This window comes from Bidens hawaiensis, unplaced genomic scaffold (assembly GCF_021521415.1).
Source record: "Bidens hawaiensis isolate Kalapana, Puna unplaced genomic scaffold, B.hawaiensis_p1.1 tig00050832_1, whole genome shotgun sequence".
Lineage (NCBI taxonomy): Eukaryota > Viridiplantae > Streptophyta > Magnoliopsida > Asterales > Asteraceae > Bidens > Bidens hawaiensis.
In genome coordinates, this window is record NW_027499125.1 from 1 (window position 1) to 26,043 (window position 26,043).

At 35.3% G+C, this 26,043-nt stretch overlaps 1 pseudogene across 1 annotated transcript; it reads left to right on the top strand.

Annotated features, from left to right (window-relative positions):
- The first annotated feature begins 1,048 nt into the window (after nucleotides 1–1,048).
- On the top strand, nucleotides 1,049–16,813 carry LOC143598791 (ubiquitin-conjugating enzyme E2 variant 1D-like; annotated as a pseudogene). The gene is made up of 4 exons (XR_013147177.1): nucleotides 1,049–1,133; nucleotides 2,073–2,212; nucleotides 12,146–12,271; nucleotides 16,432–16,813. The product of XR_013147177.1 is annotated as a ubiquitin-conjugating enzyme E2 variant 1D-like (transcript).
- The last annotated feature ends 9,230 nt before the right edge of the window (nucleotides 16,814–26,043 follow it).

Consider the following 26,043-nt stretch of genomic DNA (forward strand, 5'->3'; position numbering starts at 1 on the left):
TTTGTGTGTGACTTTTGACGACTGTATTTGTGACCTTTGTGTTACGTGTTTTGGTGATTTGGATTTATCAATATCATCGTTCAACAAGTATTCCTTTATATTCGTGTGTTTACGTGTGATTTACGTGTTCATCGTATTAGCACTCGTATCATATACGTAGGGGATTCCGTACCCTCGTGTTACGAGATACTCCTGTGTAGATCCGGCTGGGAACCTACAAAATTAATCATCTTGAGATTATAGTATTGAACCACAACACATACCTCCCTTATATATATATATATGTGTGTGTGTGTGTGTGTGTGTGTGCCAAGGTTAAAAAAAATCTACTTCAGTTGTAAAAACCATTGAAACCCTATTATAGTCATATATGTAAATGATCCAGATGTTAAGATTTGTAGATAGAAAATGAACGTTTCTTCAAATGTTTTAATCATTTAAAGTATTAAAAGGGGAAGATAGTAATTTAATCTGTCCATACTTTATGTCAGCTATCAGTCATGTTTATTTTTCTCGCATACATCATTTCTCTCTCCTGTTTTTGGTATTGTACGTTTTTGAACGTACAATCTGGTTTAATCAGCCATCAGTCATGTTTATATCTCTCTCTTATGTCATTTCTCTCTCCTATTTTTGGTATTGTACGATTTTAAACGTACAATCTAGTTTTAAAAAATCATAATTTTAGTGAAAAAACAAAATAGTATTAACCTTTTAATGAGCATTAGGTGGGCACAAAAAAATAACCACTTAACACATTAAAATCTGGTTTAATGAGACATACACCACAAAGATGTGTCTAACCTTTCAAATAAAATATATTTCATAAATATGGATGTCTGTGTTTTTATTTACAAAATTTTTATTTCTAATATGGATCATTGATTAAACACAGTTAATGGTTCAGATTCATTTACCGCATAAAAACATTGAAACAATCCTTAAAAGGAATAAAAATAAAAATAAAAGATAAGGTAAATTAATTTCGATTATTATTATTATTATTATTATTATTTGTATTTGCTTGGTTATTACGTCTCACCCCTTGTTCCATTCCATCAAGAAGATAGTTTTGGAGGATCTTTGGAATTGTGAAGTGATGACGCTTGGCTCAGGTGGATCCACTGTTGTCGGTCAGTCAGTTTTCTTTACTCAAACCAAAACCCAACCTTATTATTATTTAGGGTTCTTAACATTTTCGATCAAATTCAGTCTTGATTTTTAATTATTTCATCACCTCTACCTCTAGGGTTTAGTTAGGTTAATTGTTATGGAACCCTCAACTCAACTGACTCAAGTCTTCATGCCCCTTATGCCATCGGCCCAGGACATAGGTTTTTAGCATCTCCTACCCTAAATTTAGCTATAATTAAGCCTTATTTATGATTTGATATTTTTAATTGCATACATGTACAACCTAAACAGCCAGTTTTACAACATTCTGAATCATAAAAACATCCAGTGTACTAAAGGCGTGCGACTCAAGTTTGCTTTTTGGACGATGTGGTTTGTGCCTTAGGCGATGCTTACAAAACCCTAGTAATTCTTTATTTATATCGGCTTGATTTCTTTTATATTATGTTGTGAGCCGAGTGAGTTGTTTGGTGAGTGCATGTACTAATCATGTATAGAGCACTTGTACTTGTGTAGCCTAACTGTCTAAGTACTTAGAGTTATGCTTCTTTTGGTTGTACCTAGAGGTTATTTGTATTCATTAGTAATATTTTTACACCAAGCGCCTCTGCCTTTGGCTTTCGAGACCAAAACTTCTCGGAGCGCCTTTTAATACCAAAGAGGCTATAGATATAAAGAAAGGTGAAACAATATCATATATGGTTGTACATAGAGATAAAAGGTAGGTCATGCTTTTTTATGGTTATACATAAAGATAAGAAAGGTTACTCCAGCTTTAAATTATCAACGTGTGTGCATCTGTTTTGTTATATGTTCGTGTTAGTTCTGGTGTACATGTAGAAGTGGCAAGATTATAAGTTGAATTGTAAACATTACTAAAACCTGCTTCAATGATAATACTCAAATTTATTTATTGTTTATTTTTGTTTATGTTGTAGTGCCTAGAAATTTCAGATTGCTGGAGGAACTTGAGCGTGGCGAAAAGGGTATCGGAGATGGCACCGTGAGTTACGGGATGGACGATGGAGATGACATTTATATGCGTTCGTGGACCGGCACGATCATCGGTCCTCATAACGTAAACTCTCTTTTTCTTAAATATATTATAGACAGAGTTTTTATTATATATATTATAAACTGAGTTTTTATTTTTAAAAATCGATCAAAACATAATTCTTTTTCTTCATAATAATAACCTGATTGCAGACTTAGGACATACGTGATTTTAGTTGCGGGCCTTATGGCTTATATTAGGACTGTAAACGGACCGAACGTTTGGTGAAATGTTTAGCGAGAAATTCATTTATGTTTGTTTATTTCATAGTTATCAAAGGTGCAAGGCGCACTTAAGGCGCATAGGCCTCGCCTGGGCCTAGGCCCGAGGCACAAAATAAGTGGGTGCCTAAGACAAAAAAAAGCGCACTTAAATAAAAAAAATATAAATATATTATGTATTAGAAAACTAATACTATTCTTCATATATAATAAACAAAGGCTATTAGTACCAAAAGCTCTAAAAATGTCGAGATTCAAATGTAATTCCAAAACTTGAATAATAAATTGTTCAAAGTAAAGTACCAAAATGTTCAAAACATAAAAACCAAAAGGTCAAAAAGTAATAAATAGTAAACGTTCAAATGACTATTGTTCTTGATCCGTCATCAATGCCAATAGAGGTGTTGTCACCTTCAAGAAGCGAGGGCCTAGGAACTGGAAGCGCAGATATTGTGCCTGGCCTGGAAAATGGGCCTAGGCGCAAGAGACGAGGGCTTTTAATAACTATGGTTTATTTAATAAACGAACGAACACGAATAAAATTTTTTGTTCATTTAGTAAAACAATGGACATGAAAACGTGTCTGGTTCGTTAGTTTACGTTTGTTAAAGCTCGTTCGTTTACATTTCTTAATCTATTCATTAAAATTTTTTAGGCCCGTTACAAAATAGTCTAGTTTGAATAACCTTAAGCCCAACACGTTGTCCACATCTATGTTTAGTAATGTCCGTTTGTTGATGTTAGTGAACAGTTCGTCTATACTGTTAACGAACGAACATAAACGAAACGAACACAATCATTTTCTTAACGAACGAACAAGAAAACCTCATTCACTTAACTGGTTGTGTTTGACCGTTGTTCGGCTAAAGTTAAATGTGTTGGGTTTCTATGGATATTTTAAACTTAGTTAACCATTTAACTAGTCATAAATTAAGGCGGAAGCGTGAAAATCACAAACTTAAACATATGTATCCATATGTATATATATATATATATGTATTACAAGTTTATATGATATGTGTTCATGAACAACCTAGTTTATTCATGTCATAAGATTACCAATAATCTATATATTAGAAACCCGAGGCAAGGATCAAATAATACGGAAAAACTAAACTATCAAAGCTATAAACACTTACATTCTTAACCCTTTAAGAGTGTAGTTGAAGTTGAAGAAGATGATGATGTTGATGCTAGACTTTCAAAGGGAAAATCCTCAAACAGAAGATACCCCGAGCCTCCAACACACACCGAGCTATGTTAGGAAGCTTGAACACGAGAAACCGAGACTCGAACCTCTTTTGTTTCTTGATTTCGGCCGAACCAAAAGCTAGAGGGAAAGAGAGAGTTGTGGTTACTTATTATATCTTGAAAGTATGTTAATCTTTATATAAATGAGATCATATCTCATTCATATCTTAAGTTAGGTTTTTGGTCAAGTAAAAGTTACTCAACCTCCATCAAGTCCTTACCAACTTTGACCAAGTGTATGGGGTGTAAGGCATACATGTCTAAATAATATATATTTTATACCTTATAAAATATATAAACATCCCATCTTTTATAAACCATTTTATAAAAGAACGCATGTTTAAATAATCATTCCAATAATAATTATTTGAATAAATAAATTAACCAATTAATTTATTTAACACTTTCAAGTAATTATTCAGAAACCCGATTTCTGAATGTGTTGTGTTCTGTATTTGTTTTATAGATCATATCTCAACAAATACATAATTGGTGTGTGTCTAACTCGTTATTGGGTATGACCCGACTTGGATCAAACACGGCTAGCCACATTAACCTAATTATGTGTCTCGGGCATACGGTATTCCAACAATCTCCCACTTGCACGTGACTCATAGGAAGTTAATGCTAATGGTGAATACCGCCTAACAACAGGTCACCATCCCTAGTGTGTTTGACTAAGTGCCATTCAATAACATCATCCCCTTCAAGTCCATACTTGATATGATATAGGTAAGTCTTATCACTACATCCCTTTGTTACTAGATGTCCTGTCAAATCAAAGAGACACAGAGTGATCATTCTCTCAATGATTTAACTTAACAGGCCTTAGACATCTAAACTCTCAACACATAAGAGGAACAAATCCCATCTTGACTGCATACACCCTTGTTGACATCTCGTATGATATCTGAGCTCTTTCTTACACGTTATCGTGTTACCGAAATAACAAAGAAGAGAGTCAAGTTATCAGACTTGATGAAAAACCAGATCCAATATGCATCTCAGGTCAAAGGACACAATGATACTCGCCTTTACTCAAGGATTACTTATGATCAGTTACACTAACTCCATGCAGTGATCCTTGAGAGCGGGTCAGTCCAATATTTGTATCCCACAAATATCTATGAACTTTGGTGGCAAACCTATGCCCTATATTCATCACATGAATATCAACCAATCCGGGTTCATAATAGTCTTACCTTCATACTTGTTCCCACAAGTATGATCGACTACGGACGTTTAGAACAACATAAGTCATTCATGGATTAAACATGCAAATATAGAACATAACTCATTGAATAATTAAAACATAATTAATTTTCATGAGATACCCATTACATTCGTTCTTATACAAACACTAAACACAGATTAAATCCACTCACTAGAATACCGAAGTCCTAATGCACAAACATGACCCTCATGCTTTGGCCTATCGAGGAGCTTCGTGAGTGGGTCCGCAATATTTTGATCGGTATGAACTTTATGAATACATATCTTTCCCTTTTCAACTTCATTCCTTATGTAGTTGAATCTGCGCTCAATGTGCCTCGTTTTCTGATGAGCACGAGGCTCCTTGATCTGTGCAATAGCACCCTCATTGTCACAGAATATCTCTAGGGGCTCCTGAATGGTAGAGATAATCCCTAGATCCATGATGAACTTTTTCATCCATGCAGCCTCTTGGGCTGCCATTGAAGCGGCGATGTACTCAGATTCTGTAGTGGATAACGCGACAACATCCTGCTTCGAACTCTTCCAAGAGACAGCGCCTCCATTCAAAATGAAGACATATCCCGACTGTGACCGAGAATCATCTCGGTCAGTTTGGAAACTCGCATCCACGTAACCCTTTACGACGAGTTCCTCCTCACCAGACCCATATATTAAAAACATATCCTTAGTCCTTCTAAGGTATTTTAATATATTATTGACAGCCATCCAATGACTGTCACCTGGGTTGTGCTGGTATCTACTCGTTATGCTTAAAGCATACGAGACGTCCGGTCTAGTGCACATCATTGCATACATAATAGATCCTATTGCCGAAGCATAAGGAACATGCTTCATCCTATCCTGCTCTTCCTTAGAGCTAGGACTTTGGGATGAGCTTAACATGGTTCCTCTAGGAATAGGTACCAAACCTTTCTTAGAGTTTTCCATCCTGAACCTTTTCAGGATTTTATCAATGTATGCACTTTGATTGAGTCCGATCAATTTCCTTTGTCTATCCTTATAGACCTTTATTCCCAAGATATATGTCGCTTCTCCAAGATCCTTAATTGAGAAACGACTACTTAACCACGCTTTAACGCTTTCCATACTTGGTATATCATTTCCAAATAAAAGTATATCATCGACATACAAAATAAGGAACATGACTATACTCCCACTAGCCCATTTATACACACACGCCTCATCACCGTTTTGGACGAAACCAAACGCTTTGATTTCTTCATTAAAACGATGATTCCACATCCGTGATGCTTGTTTCAACCCGTAGATTGATTTCCTTAACTTACATACTTTGTCAGGATTAGATGGATCGACAAAACCTTCAGGCTGAACCATATGGACATCTTCCTCAAGATATCCATTAAGAAAAGCGGTTTTGACATCCATCTGCCATATTTCATAATCAAAATGAGCTGCAATGGCAAATAATATCCTGATCGACTTAAGCATCGCGACCGGCGAGAAGGTTTCATCATAATCAATCCCTTGAGTTTGTGTGAAACCTTTTGCTACAAGTCGTGCTTTGTAAGTATCTAGATTTCCATGCATATCGGTCTTCTTCTTGAAGACCCACTTACATCCAACCAGTTTGGAGTTAAGTGGACGATCAACCAATTCCCAAACTTGGTTCGTGCATGGATTGCATCTCGGCGCTCATGGCTTCAAGCCATTTTTCACAATCAGGTTGTGACATAGCATCTTTGTAGGAGATCGGTTCATCCGAATCGACCAAGTAGCAATCATCCACGAGAAATCCATATCTCTCGGGAGGTTGACTAACCCTACTAGATCTGCGAGCAACGTGTGTATGATCAACCATTTGATCACCTTCAACATCCTCGTGTTGAAAGCTAGTATCGACCAACTGTGTATCATCCAGTGATTCTTGAACCTCTTCAAGTTCCACTCTCTTTTCACTAGGTCCTTCCATAAGGAACTTAGTTTCTAAGAAGTATCCTTTGCGTGAAACAAACACTCTTTGTTCACTAGGATCATAGAATATATATCCTATATCATCCTTTGGGTATCCTATGAAGATACACTTGATGGATCGAGCCTCAAGCTTATTTGGGGTGTCACGTTTAACATAAACTTTGCATTCCCATACCCTTAAATATGAAAGGGATGGAACCTTTCCATGCCACACTTCATAGGGTGTTCGATCCACCCTTTTGGTCGGGGCCATATTCAAAATACGAGCTGCTGTAAGTAGCGCATATCCCCAAAATGATGGTGGTAGTGAGCTTCGTGCCATCATTGATCGAACCATGTCCAACAGTGTTCGATTCCTCCTCTCGGATACTCCGTTATGTTGAGGAGTACCAGGAGGAGTGAGCTGTGAAACAATTCCACAATCTCTAAGATGACTTTGAAAAGCATCACTTAGGTATTCGCCTCCTCTATCGGAGCGGAGTACCTTGATTGTTCGGTCGAGCTGATTTTGTACTTCATTTTGAAATTCCTTGAACATTTCAAAGGCTTCATGTTTGTGTTTCATTAGATACACATACCCATATCGACTAAAATCGTCGGTAAAGGTAATGAAGGACCTTTCACTATTCCTACTAGTGGGCTTGAGAGGTCCGCATACATCCGTATGTATGATACCTAACAAGTCCTTAGCCCTTTCATTTGTACCTTTGAAAGGCTCTTTGGTCATCTTGCCTTGAATACAAGATTCACACTCATCAAACGAACCTAACTCGTTTGTTTTCAAAAGACCATTCTTTTGGAGAGTATTTACACGATTCTTGTTTATGTGTCCAAGGCGACAATGCCAAATGTAGGAATCACTCAAATCCTTTTTGAGTCTTTTGGTGGAAGTTTGATATAATGAGCTATTTGAGGTATTATCATGAACCAATTCATAAATACCGTTGTTTGGTACAGCTTTAAAATAAAAGATACCATTAGATGATACATGCATTTCTGATTTTACAAATTTTGAAGTCAAAATTACATTGTCTAAGAAGGTGCACGGAAATAATGTTCCTAGTCAAACTAGGAGCATACAAAACATTCCTCAAAACAACTTCCAAACCACTTGGAAGAGATAAAGTGAAGTCTCCTCTAGCGACCACGTGCACCCTTGCACCGTTGCCCATGAAAAGACTCACTTCGCCCTTCTTTAAGTCTTCATTCCTTTTGAACCCCTGCAACCAATTGCAAATGTGAGTTCCACATCCGGTATCCAATACCCATGTGTTAGAAGAAATAAGATTTAGCTCAATATTAATCATAAAGACATTACCCGAGGCATGCCCCGCATTCCTCTTGTCTCTTAGCTCCTTTAGGTAGACCGGGCAATTGCGTTTCCAATGTCCGGTCTCCCCACAACCAAAACAAGGATCATCCTTATGACCCCTCGGTTCCACAACCTTTTGTTTCTTTGCCATAACCGGTGCCTTGCCCTTACCCTTAAGATGCACAGGAGGACCCTTTCTTTTTGCTACCTTAGCCTTAGGATTGGGCTGAGATCGATTCTTGGATCCACCTTCATTGATCGCAAACACGGGTAAAACCCTTTTACCCATGCTCGCCTCGGCTGTTTTAAGCATTGAGTGAAGTTCTCCAATGTTTTTGTCCCACCCGTTCATGTTATAATTTAACACGAAAGTGTCGAACCTTTTCGACAAAGAGTTAAGGATCAAATTCGTTGCTAACTCTTTTGGGATGGGACAATTGAGCTTGGCGAGGCGATCAATGTAACTTTTCATCTTAAGTACATAAGTTGAAACTGGTTGATTATCATCCATTCTACATGCATGCAAGGCTCGAACCGTTTCGAACCTTTCAACCCTCGATTGCTTAAGGAACATTTCCTTAAGTTGAGTAATCATGTCGTACGCATTATGGTTTTCGAAATCCTTTTGGATTTCGGGAACCATAGTCGCCAACATGAGGCATGACACTTGAATGGAATCTTCCGTGTGTTGGACCCAATTCATGTATTCGACCTCACTTCCCTCTTCCGGTTCGTTGGGGATAGGTGTTTCCAAAACATGATATAATTTTTCTTGTTTTAGAACAATCCTTAAATTTCGGAACCAATCCGAAAAGTTATTGTGATTAAGACGGTCTTTAGCGAGAATAGATCGGAGAGATACATTTTGGACGTTAGGGATTATGTTGTCGTCGACGTGTGCGGCCATCTGCAGAATTTTAATTAAGTTCATTAGTGTTTTACTTATTTTAATTATTAATACCCTTTTATATATACCAAATATAATTAATAATTAAAATCTAGAATCCAACGATAAACCCGACTCCGGTTAGGTGACCTTTTTCCCATTGTCGGTTTATCAAGGTAGTTATTCATAACAATTGCAAACCCTTTTGCAACTTCTAGAGTTTATGGGACCGGTTCGAAATCATATTTCGTGTCGGCATGTTTATCCCATCAACACCTATTAGACCCCATGCTTGGGTGACCCTCTTCACAAGGTTCTAATTTAAGTCGTCCTACTTGTATCAACTTGTAATATCAACATACAAATGGTTAGGTGACCTTTTTCCCATTTATATGCCAATATTACCTCAACATATTAATTTACTCTACGCGGTTAGGTGACCTTTTTCCCACTAAGAGCTTACTAATATGTTAAGCGTTATACAAAAGGATGGTGTTTAACTTGTTATCCTTAATTTTAAAAGGGATTTTTAGTTTTAATAATTCTAGTTGTAAAACTTTAAATCATGTTCTAACATGCATTTAGTAACATGATTATTTTGAAACCATTTTCAAAATTCTAATTTATAATAAAACCATTTTATTATGGGCGTGAGACGGCTAGTTAATAAATCCATTTTATTAAACTACGTGTCACGTGATTACCGATAATTGTTAGAACCCGTTTTATGCTTTGTTAATTAATTCTATGTGACGAAGTTGATATCCTAATATCTAACAACCACATGATCAAACAATCAATTAACAAGCATACACAATTATACTAGACATGAGCCACTAAGTTAGACCACACTTGTTAGCCGAAACAAGTGTGTGTCTTAGGTCCGATCCTAAGGGACACACGACACATGGATGTTGTAGCTCCCACTTGATCCCGCATCCAAATGCGTCAAGCATCTTCTTCAACCCCGTTGTAATCCATTGGGCTTGAACTTGGGCCTTAGCTTCCATAAGCTTCCATTTGGGCTCAATTGGTGGGCTTAGGTCCTTTTGGGCTTGAATCCCCTTAATGGGCTTGTGAGGCCCATTATCACCATACCCGGCCCAATAAGGCCCAAACTTCCAATTTTGCAATCTTCTTTAATTTTACAAAACCAAATGTCCTAATACATTTTTTATTCTATAAAATAAAGATATTACAAATAATCTATTTATTACATACCCATATGAATAAATAATTACAAAATTACAAAACTGCCCCTAATTAATACAAACCGAAACTTGAATAATTAATTACAATTACAATCATCAACCACAAACAAACATCCATTTTGGTCTACGGCTCGGTCTAGTTTTAATAAATAACAAACATAACCCGTTATGTTTTAGGATCCCGTTCCAAAACCCTTTGACCTTATCGGGCCTAGCCCAACCCATTTGGGCTTGACCCAATAACTTGTTCTTGGGCTTCGGCCCAAAAGAAAGTCTCATGGGCTTCGGCCCACTTAACTTTCTTCCCCTTTACCGGTTAACCCATTAACCAAATGAGGTGGGCTTCGGCCCAATAACTCCCGAATTGGGCTTCGGCCCATTTGCTCGGTTTTATTTATTTATTTTTTTTTTTTGAACAAAGCAAAAAATATAACAAGATTAAATACAAAAAATCATGCATGTTAATTTTTTGTATAAAATCTTTCAAAGGGAAAATATAAAACCGAAAACCCGAAGCTTAGTTTCCCGTATCCCGGCTCTTGATGCCATTTGTTGGGTTTCTATGGATATTTTAAACTTAGTTAACCATTTAACTAGTCATAAATTAAGGCGGAAGCGTGAAAATCACAAACTTAAACATATGTATCCATATGTATATATATATATATATGTATTACAAGTTTATATGATATTTGTTCATGAACAACCTAGTTTATTCATGTCATAAGATTACCAATAATCTATATATTAGAAACCCGAGGCAAGGATCAAATAATACGGAAAAACTAAACTATCAAAGCTATAAACACTTACATTCTTAACCCTTTAAGAGTGTAGTTGAAGTTGAAGAAGATGATGATGTTGATGCTAGACTTTCAAAGGGAAAATCCTCAAACGGAAGATACCCTGAGCCTCCAACACACACCGAGCTATGTTAGGAAGCTTGAACACGAGAAACCGAGACTCGAACCTCTTTTGTTTCTTGATTTCGGCCGAACCAAAAGCTAGAGGGAAAGAGAGAGTTGTGGTTACTTATTATATCTTGAAAGTATGTTGATCTTTATATAAATGAGATCATATCTCATTCATATCTTAAGTTAGGTTTTTGGTCAAGTAAAAGTTACTCAACCTCCATCAAGTCCTTACCAACTTTGACCAAGTGTATGGGGTGTAAGGCATACATGTCTAAATAATATATATTTTATACCTTATAAAATATATAAACATCCCATCTTTTATAAACCATTTTATAAAAGAACACATGTTTAAATAATCATTCCAATAATAATTATTTGAATAAATAAATTAACCAATTAATTTATTTAACACTTTCAAGTAATTATTCAGAAACCCGATTTCTGAATGTGTTGTGTTCTGTATTTGTTTTATAGATCATATCTCAACAAATACATAATTGGTGTGTGTCTAACTCGTTATTGGGTATGACCCGACTTGGATCAAACACGGCTAGCCACATTAACCAAATTATGTGTCTCGGGCATACGGTATTCCAACAAAATGACCAAACACAAACAAGCTCCATTTAAATATGTTCGGTTAATGATTGCATTATGTTACTAAAAAACATTACAAACTCTTTGTCCCTAATAATACCCTTAATTATTGTTAAATTATTGTTACACAAGTTACCATTTCTATTATTATAAATTATGAAAAAATAAATTTAATGAAACGTGAATTCAAGTTGTAATAATGAATTTTGATATTTGGATAAACATATTAATAACCGTTTCAGATAATCATTTGCCAAACAACTGAAACAGTAAAATATGTAGTCGCTTTGATTGCAGCAGATTAAGTTATTCTGGTTGTATGTTATCAGTCACATTTAGAACTTACATCTAAACACCCTCTAAATACATTTTGTTTGTTGTGTGGTGTTTTCAGTCTGTACATGAAGGAAGGATTTATCAATTGAAGCTATTTTGTGACAAAGACTACCCTGAGAAGCCCCCTACTGTTCGGTTTCATTCCCGGGTCAACATGACATTTGTCAACCATGAAACTGGAGTGGTATGAACTCTTTGACCTTTTTTATAAGTTATAGTGTTGACTCTATTCGTATATGGGTGGCAATTTTCTAAACATGAACATAATCAGGTTTTGGGTTGTCATATTTAAACCGTTTAATAACAACAGGTCGTGTTTGTTTAGACTTGTTTAACCCGTTTGCTTAAACAGGTTGACCTGTCAACCCGTTTATGATCTATTTTAACTCATTTATTATAAGTTATTAAAAGCGGCTACCTGGACCAGGTCGTTTTTTTGGGCGATGCACTACTTCACCGACTTTCCATGGTGAAGGCGTTTATTTAGGAACCCAATTTGGAATTTTAGATTTTTTTTTTAATTTATTTTTCTTTTTTGACTTATTTTGATTTTTTTTGATTTATCACTTAACTAATTGATAAGAATTTCCTAAAAAAGAGTTGGATTTACTTGATTAACTCCAATAATCATCAATAATTCTTTGGTTTCTACAATTCACACATTACTAAAGAACAAGATTAGTGAGTATATTTTTTTAATGATCTTTCTTCTAATCATCAATAATTCTTTGGTTTCTACAATTCACACATTACTAAAGAACAAGATTAGTGAGTATATTTTTTTAATGATCTTTCTTCTATTTCTTGATTAATCCACGTATGATTTTTGCTGCTCATGTTCCTTATAGTTTAATTTGCTTTACAGTGACCCCTTTTATTATCTATAATTTAAAAGTAATTTTAAAGGTGGAGTTTAACAAGAAAAATGATGAAATCGGAAGAAATAACCATCTTAAAACTTTTGTTACTAATTAGATGATATTAGTTGTTGTATAATAGCTTTTGTTTATTTTATCTTAAGAATAGTATTATTTTTCTTATACATAATATAAATTTTTTACTAATCTCGTGAAAATAACGTTAAAAGTGGCGGAAGGTTAATCAGACATCATGTGGTGGCGTTGATAGCCGAAAGACAAGGGTACATGCACCGATCAGCCGGTGTCCCGATGATTGAGTGTTATGTGCCTTATGTCCAAGGCTTGATCCAAACTACTATCGAGTCGGGGGTCTCACCGGAAGCAGCCTCTCTATCCCTATGGGGTAGAGGTAAGGCTGTCTACATCTTACCCTCCTTAGACCCTACCATAGCTTTGCTATTGGCGGGATATACTGAGTACGATGATGATGATGATGATGATAATATAAATTTTTTTATTATTTTTTAAAGCGCTTCTATTTTTCTCAATCCTTCGCTTTTTTTCACGCCTTGTGCCTCGGCCCCAAGCGAGGCCTATTTGCTTTGTGCGTCTAGCGCATTTGATAACTATGATTATAACCTACGAACCCGATTAGAATGTCTACAACTTTATTACTAGCAGCCAATCGGTCAACCCATTTGACTTGTTTAGATAAATGGGTTAAACGATCGTGTTTATGTTAACACAATCCGACCCATGCACACCACTACCAAACAAACTCAACCCACGTTAAAATATCAACCTTAATCCGAACGCGCTTAAAACCGACCCATGCACACTACTACCAAACAAACTCAACCCACGTTAAAATATCAACCTTAATCCGAACACACTTAAATTTTTGGGAACTAAACCAAAAACGAAAAATTCATTTTTTGAGCTTATAAAAATCGTTTGGTTTCAGTTTTCGATTTTCACGAAGGGTTCTCCTTCGGTTTTTCCGATTTGCCATTTCAATTGAAATTTTACGCCAAAAAAAGCCCCAAAAATAATGAATTCAGGTTTAAAAGTTTTTGTTATTTGATGATTAATTAAATGTTTTATATTTATGTCTAATTTTTTTGGGCTACACCATAGTCACATGGATCGCGGTACGGTTTGGCACGCGGTTTGTGCATTTCAAAAATTCGGTACCAGAGGGGGGTTGGTTCATTTGGAACGCCAATTCGGTACGTGGTACGGTGTACCATATAGTCGGGTACATTGTATCATATTCAAAACTATTTAAATAAATATTTTGTGTTGGTGCATAATGTCAGTAGTTCATAGTCTAGTGTCTGTAATCCAGTATGTAATGTTAATTGTGTTTTGTTTATGTTTAAGCGAAGTTACTGACAGGTTCGCTTATCAGGCGAACTTGTTAGTCAAGCGAAGTTAGCAACAACTTCGCCTGAACATATCAGGCGAAGTTGTCGTGTATTTATACGGCTTGTTTAAAGAAGTAGAAAAGAGATCGTATACGTGTGTGTGAGTCGAGAGACGTGAGAACCAGAGAGTATTGAGTCTGTATTCAGTGATTATATCACGTGTTTCGGTTATAATATAACGTGTGTTTATTCGTATCGTGTGTTTGTTTGATTCGTGTTCTACGCTCGTAACGACCTACGCAGGGATTCCGCACCTGTGTAGATTGAGATATCCCGTGCAGATCCATCCAGGGGACCTACAATTGGTATCAGAGCTATTGGGAAGATAGTATGGAAAGAAAGTATTAAAGAGAAAAGGTTTGAGTTGTTAAAACCACAGAAAGGGAAATTAGTTGAAGATACTGAAAGAGGAATGAGAGCAGATGGCAAACCTTGGATGGTGATGAAATATAAGCCGATTCGGTGTTTGAAAGAGGTTCCAATGAAGACTATGCCTCAAGATGTGCTGAAAGATCTGAAATGGTGGTATGTGGATTGTCAGACTGCTGAAGCCGTGATGGAAGACGAAGACGAACAAGAAGTGCTAAGAGTGTATGATCCGATGCATCTTGTTAATTTATCTAAAGCTGATCTGCAGGTGTTAAACGAGAAGAAGATATTCTATATTCCTGCTTGGAAAGACGAAGCGAGGAAATATCAGCGAGTAGTCACGGTCTGTGTAAGAGAGGGAGTGCATGCATGAAGATTACAAGACAAGTGCTTAAAGATAAAGATATGAAGCTACTGCCAAGGGGGAGTCTGTTGGTGCATAATGTCAGTAGTTCATAGTCTAGTGTCTGTAATCCAGTAGGTAATGTTAATTGTGTTTTGTTTATGTTTAAGCGAAGTTACTGACAAGTTCGCTTATCAGGCGAACTTGTTAGTCAAGCGAAGTTAGCAACAACTTCGCCTGAACATATCAGGCGAAGTTGTCGTGTATTTATACGGCTTGTTTAAAGAAGTAGAAAAGAGATCGTATACGTGTGTGTGAGTCGAGAGACGTGAGATCCAGAGAGTATTGTGTCTGTATTCAGTGATTATATCACGTGTTTCGGTTATAATATAACGTGTGTTTATTCGTATCGTGTGTTTGTTTGATTCGTGTTCTACGCTCGTAACGACCTACGCAGGGATTCCGCACCTGTGTAGATTGAGATATCCCGTGCAGATCCATCCAGGGGACCTACATTTTGTAATAATTTATGTAAGTTTATAAAATAAGTTAAGTAAAACTAACTTTAACTAAGCTTTATTTATGTTTTAACATATAAATAACATGTATCTTTAAAGTTAAGGGTAATTGTTAATAAAAACTATCTTTGAGGGTAAAAAGTGTAAACTCTAAATATAATATGTGTAAGATACGTAAACCTAATTGGTAACTCTTTATCCACATTCTTCTCTGATTTGAGTTACAAAAGTGCTCAATTTGCCCATGCTACGGCCGGTTCGCGTTTTTTAACGATCACAAACACCGATTTTATTAACCTAAAACGTGAGTTTGATGAAAATTGTCTGATTCTTGCAACAAACGGGAACGGTTAATTTCACTGATCCAAATCGCGTTTCCGTAGTGATCAGTACGATTTTGTACCCTTTTCCGGTACAAACGATCCGGAACATAGATCACGGGTGATACCACGTTTCCTGTGACTATGGGCTACACCATTTGTAAACTTATTAATTATTTAACATTCAAAAATTAAATTATACTTCATAAATTCAATAACACAAAATTAAAAATCAATGGGTTTTTTTTTTGTTTTTTTTGGTTATCTGGTTTTCAGATAACGCAAAACCAAAACGGAACAGTAAAATTCGTTTTTAGTAAATTCAGGACCAAACCGTCGGTTTTTTGTGTGGTTTGGTCTGTTTTTTTTTTAGTTTTCAAAAATACAAAAGCGTAACTGAACCGTGAAATTCGGTTTTCAGTATATGCAAAGCAAACCATTCTTTTTTTTTTGTATGATTCAGTCGATTGGGTTCGGTTATGTGGATTACTTTGGTTTCTGTTGTAGGTGGAAGCCAAGAAGTTTGGGATTTTGGCAAACTGGCAGAGGGAATACACAATGGAAGACATACTCATACAGTTGAAGAGATGGCGGCTCCTCATAACCGAAAGCTTGTTCAACCACCGGAAGGTACTTTCTTTTAGCGGTTGAAGGAATTATTGACTAAACAAAAACATTATGGTCATATGATATCTGATGCACATTTTTCAAATGATTAATGGTCAATGGAAGTCAACAAAATGTAGTGGATGATGTTTCCTTAAAAGAACAAAGAACCCTTGTCATGTTTCTTCATCTTAATGCTGTTTGATTAATGGGAATGATCTTTGTGTTGAGTGTTTGATATGTGTATCTATTTTGACAAGTTAATTTGTTAGATTTGGCTCTAGGTGCATGTTTGAGTGGTTTTACTAAAAAAATTTGTGGGGTGTTTTTTTATTATTAATTCCCTAATAAAAATCTATTTTTATGTCAAGCAATAAGCCAATGTTCTGATAACCAGACTGGTTTCAATCTTATTGTTCGGCTTTTAAAAATGTAAGGTATATTAATTGGTTTTTTGCCTGGCTTTTAAGAGCATCCAGAATGATGAGTCTAAACAAATGTGGCCACCTAAGCACCGTGAAATCAGGTTTGAAACACCTTAAATACGCGCATTTTCTCTCCGTTCCTCACACAATCTGTTTTATGGCGTTTGTACTTATGAACACAAGTCATTCATCTCAAAATGGGCCTTTCAGAGATGCTTTGACATAACTTAAAAATGTTGCAAGTTCGGTAACCCCCTATAATTCATATACTCTGTGATACTTATCCTTACCCCCTTTTCAATTAAAAATTTTTATAATCTAATTTGGGTATATGAATTTTTATAACTTATTTAAAAAATGTACGCTTGCTAAAATTGTTGGTTATTATCACAATAATATTAGTAGCTATTCAACTGATTCCGACCTTCAATATTTGTAATTATGCCAAAAAAAAGTACAAAAACATTGTTGCCGGTTGTTTTCATTGGAGACAAAGTGATTAATCGAGTTTTTGTAAATGGCGGATCAGTTGTATTGATATCGATTGCAGATCATCAGGTCTCTTATTGTATCTCTACATCTTTCTAATCCCATTTTCAACGAGGTAGAACCACCATTTTTGGTTCTTATTATCTTCTACTTTAAGATGGTAAGAAATGCTTTGTTTTTCATAGCATATTCCTTCCCATGACCATCCTCCAATCCAATACGTACCTTTCTTTGCTTATAAAATACTCCAATCAATGAAAACCAAACGTTCATATGCTAGGTAGATATTGAAGTCATCGACAACTGATTATATCAATGAGATTGGCATTGCATCAACGTTCGCACGGGTGAACAAGAAAACTTAATCCTAACCGAAATGAACCAAACCAGTATATGTGGTAAGTTATACTTAAAAGTCATAAATTTTCAGGACTGGTTATCACTAGCGGACTTGAACTTCTTTATCGGGGGCTCATCCTCTTCTCTACCAGACTAGAGGGTCCTAATCGTAATTTTTGGAAAAAAAATGAAATTTGGTAGATAATAATCTAACAAAATCCCCTTCCGCCCTAAATGATATGGTTTATGCCAAACAAAAGTTGGTAGCTTTCAACACATTCCAATCCTTTTCAAACCTTGTGATGTAATCAGATATTATCGTATACTTACCTTTTAATTGTATTAATTAATTAGGGTAAAGTTAATACAAAGGACAACAAAAATGAGAGAGGTATCTTAGATTTGAATGGCTGAGATTAATTTAATAAATAAAAATTGATGAAAAGGGCATGAAGGTAATAACTCACATTTGTTGACTTTCTCTCTCCACATGCAAGGCACATGTCAATTACTCCATCATTTTAAAATGTCAATAACTTTTTCATACGACATTATTTTTTTTAAAAAACTTCCCCATAATGCTAAGCGTTTTTTTATCTTTAATATGAGTATCATATTGTTATATAAAAATAAAAAAAAATCAATGGGTTTTTTTAATTGTGTTTTATTGTTGTTCATTGTGTCTTTTAGTTAAGTTTTCATATGAATTGTATTACAGATTTTGATCATTATATTTTTCAATTGGTACTCATATTAAAGACAAAAATTAAAACAAAGATTACAGCATTGTGTCGTTTTGTTCGTCATTAACTTTTAGTCATTGTGTAATACGTTCATTGTCTTTTATTCGGATTGACATATGACATTCATTTAATTTGAGAAAATAGTATTGCATTCATTGTATATTACATTCAAGTCATTGTGTAATATGTTGTTTCCATTGTGTTTTACGTTTCAAGTCATTGTGTTATATATATTACCATTGTGTCTTACGTTTTAGGTCATTGTGTTATACATATTCACCATTGTGTCTTGCGTTTTAGGTCATTGTGTTATACGTATTCATCATCGTGTTTTACGTTTCAAGTTATTGTGTAACATGTATTAATCATTGTGTTTTATGTATTAGATAATTTGTTGTTATTTTATCATTATTTTTACATATTATTATTACACAACGATGTTATTAGTATTTAAAAAAACATAATGATGAGTTGAAAGACATAATGACGAAAAAACACAATGATGAAAAAAGACACGATGATAAGTGAAAAAACATAATGGTGTGCGAAAAGACACAATTACGAAAAAAGACACAATGATAAGCGAAAAGACACAATGACGAAAAAAGACACAATGGTGTGCGAAAAGACACAATGGTGTGCGAAAAGACACAATGACGAAAAAAGACACAATGATAAGCGAAAAGACACAATGGTGTGCGAAAAGACACAATGACGTAGTTTTTGTTTTAAATTTTATATAACAAAAATCATACTCATATTAAAGATAAAAAAAAAAGCTTATTATTATGATGAATTTTTTTTAAAAAAAAAATATCATACGAAAAAGAGATAGACGTTCTAAAATGATGAGGGTATTAACATGTGTCATGCATATGGAGAGAGAAAATATGTACAATTACCTCTACACCTTTTTCCTTTTTGTCCTCACTTACACATGTCAATTATTTATGACTTCTCACACTTTTTATTTTTATTACACTTTGTAGAATAACTTGACCAAGTAATTAATATATATGCACAATCAGAGAGTTTGGTGAATGTGTATATTTATCTGTCGATTTGTAAAAACAGGGTCAATTTTATATATTATTTTGACCTAAGTATGACTTAGAAGTCAAAACTAATTATTAACAAACAAAACAACAAAATAATAATTAAGAAACTATGTCAATGATCCATATTTCATGTGATTGAGGTGAGATATCTAAAGACTTAATTTAGAAAATAAAATTGGATTTAAATATTCTCAGGTATGGACTATTGGCATGTCACAGTCCCACTAACGAGTTAGCTACTGATGGTCTCATTTTTTAACACATTTGTTCTTAATGAGCGACGACTAACAGAATAGTAACACCGTTGCTCGCCGATTGCCAAAAAACTTTCTTTTTTTTTCCAAAAATTTCAACATTTTCGTCTCAAACCTCTTTGTAACCTTAGATCGGACGGACCTTTAGGAACTTTTTTCTAGTAAAAGCTCTAACTATTGAGATAACCAGAACCCTAGAACAAATGTCGAAGTTAACGGCGTAAAATAAGAGGGCTGCACCATCTTTGTAATGGTGATGTAGGGCGGTTTAAGGCAAATCTGGCGAGCACCCAACCACTTAGACGATGATCTAGGGATTCGAAGACCGGGACCGACGACTATATGCCGGTTTAATTGGTTGAGAATCAAGAAAATCCCTAATACGCATAAGGTTTCCAGCGACGATGGTGGTGGTGGGAGGTGGTGGTGGATGTTTATATTGGCCGATGACCCATCAGTGATCCAAATGACCGTTCAAAGAAAAATATCACTTATATACTAAGGGTATTGCTAAACGTACTACTTTTCAAGAAACTTTTATTAATTTAGTCTATCTTAAGTTTTCAAATCAAAATTCCATCATTCAATGTATTTCTCTCTAAACTTCCTCGTAATTGCCACAACAAGTAGTCCCCGTCGTCGCTGCTAAAATCCCCCTAGTCCGAGTTAGTAACTCAATTGATTTTCCTTTCCTAATGAGCTTTGAAACTTTTGTTGCAACCAAATATGTTTCTTCGCCTTTTAAACATTTCTTTAGGTCACACTATCCACGTAAAGGATTGTGGAACTACGTTTTTTTTGTTTCTCGGTGACTACGTGTCTTAAACAACGTAAACATTTGGCGGTAAAACATTTTCTTTTTCTGTTTAGGTGTTCAAAACATCTTCTACAAAAACATTTTTAACAATAATGTTCTATAAGGGTGGGAAATCGTGAATGAAAACTAGGGTTTCTTCAAAAGTGACAAAGCTACACATATGACGATTATGCCCATACTTCCAGAAAATGACAATTTAGTCGCTGGACTTTTAACTTTGCAGATTTGATGATTTCAACCACTCAACTTTCAAACGCCTTTTAACTTAAATTTTCTTCTTTTTAATCCATTTATATCAACCAAAAGCACATTCTCAAATTATATCCAACTTACCTTGTTGAAAATGTATGCTAAACTACACGGCGTTATAGGTGGTATGTGAAGAAGATGTGGAGAAGGTGAGGAACAAGATAACTTGAACCAATGGGTATGTGGTCTTGGTGAGAGGATGGCTTCGCAAACCAAGGCCTCGTTGATCATCGATTGATGGTCTTGCTTAAGGACAAGGAAGAAAATCAAAGTCGAACACCACAAGGGAGGAGTGTTCGTTTAGGGTTGTGTTGATCCTTAGGGTGAGCAAAACATGAAACAAGAGATTGAGTTGGTGTTATGGTTTCAAGTGGTGATTCGACTATTGATGTGCGAAAAGCTATATATAAATATTAATAACTAATTCTCGCAATTCAACACTAAGTCTTAAATTTATAAAACCAAAGAATCCTAACTAAACTTCACACAAACGGCAAGTGTACCGGTCACGTAGCAGCACAGTCTAATGGAAGTCCGGATGTCGAACACAAAGACACGTGAGAACGGCTCAGATAATTAACCCTAATCTAAGGCCTGCCAAAATAATATATTTATTTATCTTAATTATTTAAACTAACTAAACTTAACTAACTTAACTTAGCTAACTGTGAAACTTAACGGAACTAACGATAATAAGAAAACGAATCACCTAGGTAGGATGACTTAACGGTCATAAAATGACACAGATGCTAACATGTGGTTGAAACCAGAGTTCTAAAGATGAGCTAACATAGGTGAGGTCGAGGAAACCGGGTCCCTACGGTCAGTTTTACCAGAAAACCCTAACGATGTCTACGTACCCTAATAACTCATCACTTGGTCCATGTCTAAGTTACTGATCTCACTAAAGCTTGATCTAGTTACAAACCTAAGAAGAGAGGGGTAATTCAATAATAATGATAATATAACTCAACTTACAAACTAACCTAGTCGATAGCTAGAAAACCGCACGTGGTCTCGCAACGGGTAACTAAATCAACTAAAGCAGAGAGATAAACTAACCCCTAAGGTTTTGGTCCAACTCAAAGGTGGTGAACCTACTGAATTTAATGATCCAAGAAACACAAACCCTAATGGTATGCCTACCACAATCAATCAACACACAAATTATTAACCAAAACATGCAATTAACGCCTACACGAAACTAATTCATGCAATAATCAACCACACGGGGCGCATGCAACATGAGATACATCTATGGCAGCGGGTATACACGGAATAATATCATAAAATATGAACTTTACAATATAAAAACAATCAACCACTTGTTAAGCACCCTAAACTAGTTAATTTTAACCGTTAAACATCAAACCTAGGTGATTTTAACCAATCTAGCCAATCATAATCAATGAACGGTAGAAAATATATATAAAAGTGATGAACATGTTCATGTAAATCTGATTACAAAAGGTTTGAATGATTAAAACTCAAAAACGAACTTAAAATCGTTAAAACAATCAAAACCGACAACCGAGGGATAAAAGATAGAACCGTAAGCTTGTCCTCATTTGTTTCTCCCTTAGAGTAGGTGTGAGATGGCTGGAAAATTGAATAAAAATCGTTCATAGGGTTTTAGGGTTTATATATATATATATATATATATATATATATATATATATATATATATATGTGTGTGTGTGTGTGTGTGTGTGTGTATGTATTGGATCATTTCAGAAGTCTTTTTGCAACGAGAAGTGCGAGAAGTGAAGGTGTAACTCCATTAATCCCTAATTTCACTCCATTTCTTATGTGTAGGTGTGTTGTGTAGGTGCATATGTATTTGTGTAGGTACGTATGTTTGTATATGTGTACGTATGTTTGTATATGTGTATGTATGTTTGTATGTGTGTAGGTACATAGGTTTGAATGTGGCTCGGTACATTTATATGTTTGTAGGTAGGTTTGAATGTGTAATTAAGTCATAAATACAACCAACCTACATATATGTATGTAACATCATATGAAAGGGAGTGAAATTATGGATTAATGGAGTTATACCTTCACTTCTCGCACTTTTCACTGTAATATCACTTCTCGCAAGATCCATCCCCTGTATATATATATATATATATATATATATATATATATTTAAACACCTCTTTCCTAATATAAAATATGTCAAAACAAACCCACAAGGCCCACTAGAAGACAAAATAGTCGTTTTTTTGAATTCTGGCTGTTCTTGGCAGCCTTGGGACATGTTGGAATCCACCACATGCTTCTTGAATGGTATGACCTGGTCGCGTAGCTCGGCCATTCCATTTTCTGACATTTTTAGGCTTCCAGCTCGTTTATCTTCGTACGCGCGTACCGGCTTCATCCGAGCTCCGTTTTAGCTGATTCTTTCTCCATTTAACTCGTTTTCTCGCTCTATTCAACATTAGAATCTAAAATAATCACAAAAATGTAATTTCATGCAAGAATAATAAATAATCGTTAACGGTTTACGCACAAAACAACACAAAAATGGGATAAAACGCTATTTGTTTTGCAACACATCAACTATAATAATGTCATATAATGCTCACATGATATGATTCGATTCAAATACCACAAATGGCCCGATCTAAAAGAAACTCGTAAGCCGACCTATTATGAAGATTAAAAAAATTTGTATGGATCTTCTTCAAACATTATCAAGAATCTTAGTTCTTGATCTGCAAGTTTTTTCATTTTAATTATGAATTTGTTTCCTAGTTTGATTATGTTTCCTACTTTCCTTGTTTTCTTTAACTATCGTTGAACGTTTTAATAATAATCAGAGAATAATTATTTGGTTTTCTTTATTCTTTATCTTGCGTTCTTGGGTGATTTGCGGTTGTCTCGAATAAATCGTATCAATTGGTGCTTTCATTGAGCCTTGGCCTAGACGGCTTTGGAAGAACTTTTGTGGGAGCATCCACGATTACCTCTTTTACTATATCTAATCCCGCCTTATGGATCTTTCAAGCTGAACGATATTTTCTCTTTTACGTGATATATGGTGACGAGCGATTTCCCTATGTCACTGATTTCTTCGATGATGAACCTTTCTGGTGATTCAATGGTTGCCATTGGAGTTCAGACTTCCTCACCTGGGATGATTTCACCACAACAATGCTTTCTCAATTCCATGCTAGTTACGTCAATGCAATTGCCAAGTCTGGTCATGAAACCATCGTGGATGAGGTATTCCATATCTCCCCTTCTGAATCAGGTTTGCAATTGAATCCATATTATGTTCGGGACACCACATTGGTTCGTGGTGGGATACCATCTTCATTTAATGTTGTGGATATGCAACAGAAAGTTACACAAGGATCCGGGGATGTGACATTAGGTGGGCATGCAACTGATAAATATAAGCAACAAAATGGTAATTTGATGGTTAATAAAGACGCCAATCAAATGTACAACAATACAATTTGCTTGTTGGCGCTGACACCGTTAAAGGTGCAACAAAGTGACCTGTGTTACGCCCCTAGTGGCGGTCTGTTGACATTGGCCCGAATAACACCGGAATACTCGAATGGTGGCCATCGTGGTGCAACATTGAGTTCTCCCTGGATGCCGGTATACGACTCAAGTGGCGGCGTCATTCCGTCCTTTAGGACAAGGACATTTTCAAGGGGCCAATAGTTGATACGATCCAAATACAAAGGGCCCGATCTAAAAGAGAGGCCCATAAGCTGACCCGTTATGAAAATTAAAAAGATTTTGATGGATTCTTTTCAATATTACCAAAAATCTTATTTCTTGATCTGCAAGTTATTGTATTTTAATTATGTTTCTAGTTTGATTATGTTTTCCACTTTTCTTGTTTTCTTTAAATATTGTTAAACATTTTAATAATAAACAGATAATAATTATTTGCTTTTCTTTATTCTTTATCTTACGTTCTTAGGAGATTTATGGTTATCACAATAGGGACTGAATCCAAAAATTATGACATAGTAACCAAACCTATAATACCCATTTCACAAGAGAAAAATGTAGTTTATTTAGAAAGTAATTATCTTGGTTTTTACAATATTAACCGAGTAGTCTTTAATATTTATTTTTTTCATAACATCTTGTAAATTATTAAGGGCTCCGTACAACTGGGTTGGATTAACTGATGGTGACCTTTTATAATTAGGTTATTCGGTATATAATACTTAAGCAAATTCTATATTTGTTGCTTGTTAAAAACAACCAACTAATTTCATCAAAATATTTTTTTCACATAATCATCAGACCATTTAAACAAACATAAGTAATTTTTCTATGTTAATATCTAATTATATATATACAAATTAAATTTTGAAACCCACTCAAAATCCGAGGAATATATACCGCCTTTAACTAAAACCCAATCAGGAAGAATATTTTCTTTTTTTATTTTAACTAATAATAATAATTATTATTATTATTATTATTATTTAAATGTGAGTTTCTTTATATTTTTTTTTTTTGTTATTAGTGAAACTTGAAACAAAACATTCTTTCTCAAACCCAAGTGTTAAAGACTTTATATTTTTAATGTTTATTGTCTACGAGACTTGAATCCAAAGTTTTTCATTTAAAACCCAAGTTTTTAAATGTTTTACCATTTATCAATAAACGGCTTGATTTTTAAGTAATTAATTATATTCATGTATGTAATGTGTACATCATTTGGAAACTAGGGGGAATGAGATTGAGGGGGTTAGTGGTCTAGGTTCATTGCTTTTGGTCCGCCGCCACTTTATTGGTTAACTTTCCCTCGTATCTTTTTTTTTTAAAGACCAACTAAGTAACGTCGGTCGGGTACTTCATATGCGGCCCTCATTGGCCAAAGGTAGCCCGAGCCGGCCACTATTCCGGACGGACGAAGCCCCTAGCGGTCCACCCTATTGAGGGATTCACCGGATAAAACCCGACTCCCACACCCGCCTAATGGCACGACAGCGAGGAGTCGGTAAAACCGGGGTGAGATCAGGACTCGAACCCTGGCAAGCCAGGGTCATCCCTCAAATCTCCCATATAAGTTGGTGATAGTGAGGTTTGATCCCCCTACCTCTCACTAGTAAATGGAGTGCTCTACCATTGAGCCACATACACAAGTTGCTTATTCTAAAA